Source organism: Stylophora pistillata, chromosome 13 (assembly GCF_964205215.1).
Source record: "Stylophora pistillata chromosome 13, jaStyPist1.2, whole genome shotgun sequence".
In the NCBI taxonomy this organism is placed as follows: domain Eukaryota; kingdom Metazoa; phylum Cnidaria; class Anthozoa; order Scleractinia; family Pocilloporidae; genus Stylophora; species Stylophora pistillata.
The window spans coordinates 18,601,634-18,605,621 of record NC_142531.1 but is presented as its reverse complement, the minus strand read 5'-3'; positions in this window follow the sequence as shown (position 1 = coordinate 18,605,621).

Here is a 3,988-nt window from a genome sequence, read left to right as displayed (position 1 = left end):
CAGCTCCTAAGGCGCTCAGGCTCGGATTTTCCAAATGGAAAGGACCTGGTACGAGTACAATGATGTCAATCAGTTTTACTGAAACTTGTGCAAAGATAAAACGCATTTTGGCGTCAAAATCGTCCTGTTGTTGCAACTGTTCAAATCAGTTTATTAAAAACAACGCACCTTTCGAATTCACCACTTCTCCTCACGAGCAACTCATCAATGTACCATAAAAGCATTTCAACTTTGTTGATATATCCAAATTATTTCGTTACTCCCACCGACGCAGCCCCAAACAGTTTCTTTCGAAACTATCAGCCTTTTACCATAAAAGCAGTTTCATCATCCTTAATTTCATCCTACTCTTGGTTAAATTTCATATTCTGAGATACCCATGCACACAAACAAATGCTTCTCCTCAAGTAGGTAGTAGGGCGGCCAGTCCAATCAGACAGGAGGTTTCACCCCATTGGAAGAAGTTCTCCCCCAACTACCCATGCGAGTTCGCTCCCTACTGTAAAACGATTTCGCCTCCACTTTAACCAGTTCGCCCCCGAATCATTGAAAGGTGGTAAAAGTAGGTAAAACATCTTTCACTTCATAATTTGGATATATCAACAAAGTTGAAATGGTAAATTGGCCACCGTAACGATTACAAAAGCTGACGTTTCGAGCGTTAGCCCTCCGTCGGAGCGAAGACGAAGGGGTAACGCTCGAAACGTCAGCTTTTGTAATCGTTACGGTGGCCAATTTACCATTTCAACTTTGTTGATATATCCAAATTACGTATGATGCACGATCCTCGCAGTAGATAGCGCTATTTAAGCAATAGCGAATTTCAGACCTGAAAAAAAATCAGGCCTGTACGGGATTCGAACCACTGACCTCTGCGATACTAGTGCAGCGCTCTACCAATTGAGCTAACAAGCCAACTGGGAGCCGGCCGTTAAGTTGATTTGTAATAAACCCGTGAAATATATGAACTTCATATATTTCACTTCATATATTTCATTGTATCTGATATCCAAATTATTTCGTTACTCTCACCGACGCAGCCCCAAACAGTTTCTTTCGAAACTATCAGCCTTTATTCTTTTACTTTAGGGGACGAACTCACAAAGGTGGTTGGGGCCAGGGGGGCGAACTTGCGATGGGGCGAAAGCACCATTTATAACGAGCGTTTACGCTCTGGCTATCTTTTGATACGTCTTTTCACACAGTTACATGCGTGAAACATCAATTGTGCCTCCAGACCATAGCACTGAGTATAAATGCAGAAAAGAGAGAAATTTAGTTACATATGATGCACGATCCTCGCAGTAGATAGCGCTATTTAAGCAATAGCGAAAATCAGACCTGAAAAAAAAAATCAGGTGAAAGTGATAAATCAGGTGAAAGTTAGTTTATCACTTTCACGGGTTTATTAGGAATCAACTTAACGGCCTGCTCCCACTTGGCTTGTTAGCTCAATTGGTACAGCGCTGCACTTGTATCGCAGAGGTCAGTGGTTCGAATCCCGTATAGGCCTGATTTTTTTTTTTTTTTTTCAGGTTTGATTTTCGCTATTGCTTAAATAGCGCTATCTACTGCGAGGATCGTGCATCATATGTATCTAATACCGCAGTACAAAATATATGAACTTCATATATTTCATTGTATCTCATTTATCACTTTCACGGGTTTATTACGAATCAACTTAACGGCCTGCTCCCAGTTGGCTTGTTAGCTCAATTGGTACAGCGCTGCACTAGTATTGCAGAGGTCAGTGGTTCGAATCCCGTACAGGCCTGATTTTTTTCAGGTCTGATTTTCGCTATTGCTTAAATAGCGCTATCTACTGCGAGGATCGTGCATCATATGTATCTAATACCGCAGTACAAAATATATGAACTTTATATATTTCATTGTATCTCATTTATCACTTTCACGGGTTTATTACGAATCAACTTAACGGCCTGCTCCCAGTTGGCTTGTTAGCTCAATTGGTAGAGCGCTGCACTAGTATCGCAGAGGTCAGTGGTTCGAATCCCGTACAGGCCTGATTTTTTCTCAGGTCTGATTTTCGCTAATGCTTAAATGGCGCTATCTACTGCGAGGATCGTGCATCATATGTATCTAATACCGCAGTACAAAATATATGAACTTTATATATTTCATTGTATCTCATTTATCACTTTCACGGGTTTATTACGAATCAACTTAACGGCCTGTTCCCAGTTGGCTTGTTAGCTCAATTGGTAGAGCGCTGCACTAGTATTGCAGAGGTCAGTGGTTCGAATCCCGTACAGGCCTGATTTTTTCTCAGGTCTGATTTTCGCTATTGCTTAAATAGCGCTATCTACTGCGAGGATCGTGCATCATATGTATCTAATACCGCAGTACAAAATATATGAACTTCATATATTTCATTGTATCTCAGAGAAATTTAGTATAGCAATAGGTACCATACCCTGACAGAGACGCAGGATAATGATTGGCCACGAGCGAAAAGAGGCGCATACATCAAATAATGTTTCACCTCCAACCCCGCACAGAGCATTGAAAACAGGCTACCTTAAACAGCTTGCGCAGGTGGGAAAAGAAGGGTTTCTTTACATAACGTAGGTATCGTTGTGTTAAAGAGTGAAACTAAAGACCGCAAAAAAAAAAAATAAATAAATAACCAAGAATTTTACCATTTCAATATTCAAAGCAAGATGATCACGAAATTTTGACAGCCGCAGAATAATTTTGTTAATGCTGGTTTTCACTTGCGACGGAGTCGTAATCAGAAGCGTGGAGCTGGAGCGATACGATCTAGTGAAAATCAAACCGACGGAGTCGGAGGCGGGAGCTGAAAAATAAACCAATCATAATTCTCGATTCCATCTTTCCAAAATGCACAAATAGCTGTAACAGATTTAAACGTGTGAGCTTGTCTATAAAATTACGAAATTAAAAGTTAAAATACTCGAAACCTACCGAAAGTAGAATTCATGATCACCAAGTCGTAGTTCGCTGAAGAGGTTAGCATACTCTCTCAAAGCTGCTCGACGTCGATAGACATCACGAACCCAAAATCGCTTTCTTTTTCGAACGATATCATTCCTGTATTGTCTCTGCCTGCGCAAAATAATGATTAATAAGAGCCAAAGCACAAGTTGCTCTTCGTCCGCCATGTTGTCTTTGGCGCCAAAATTTGTACTTTCGCGGGCCTGGAATCGAGCATTGTGATTGGTTTATTCTTCCGCTTTCGCTTCCGACTCCGACAATGCAGTTTTCACTAGATTTTAACCGAAGGAGTCATAAGCGGAATCGGAAGAAAATGGAAACGTTCTGATTCTTCCGACTCCGATTCCGTCGAGCTTATGACTCCGCTTACGACTCCGTTTTTCGATTTTCACTAGGTCATAAGCGCTCTTACGACACCGACTACGACTCCGACTCCGTCGCTAATGAAAACCAGCCTCAATTAGTTAATCACTATTTTCTGTTGTGCGGGAGGTCGTGAGTTCAAATCCGGCCGGACCAACACTAAAGGTCTTTAAATATCCGAGAAGAAAGTGCTGCCTTTGTAATAATATCTGCCAATGGTTAGACTTTCAAGTCTTCTCGGATAGGGACGATAAATGGAGGTTCCGTCTCACAAGCCCTTGTATGTGATAAAAAAATTTGTGTTCGAAAAGAGTAGGGCTCGTAGTGCCCGATGTTGTGGTCTATTTTTGTGTAGTGTCTATCAAATTGATGGGGGGTACTGCGCCTTTGAATATTGTATAGAAAAGGCGCAATATAAATAAGGAATTCATTCATTCATATTAACTTTTTTTTATTGTCGTGAATTTCGTGACTAGTTCAGCCGAGTGTTATAAACAGGTGCAATTCGCAATCCGAAGTTCCAAGCTCTAGTCTCATCATAGTGATGTTTACGCCATACCGTGTAGTAGCGTGCATGAAGACAGGACCGCACCCAGGGAACTAAGCCAAGGCCCAAGGGTGGTCTTGTACCTGGCAGATCTGACCATGT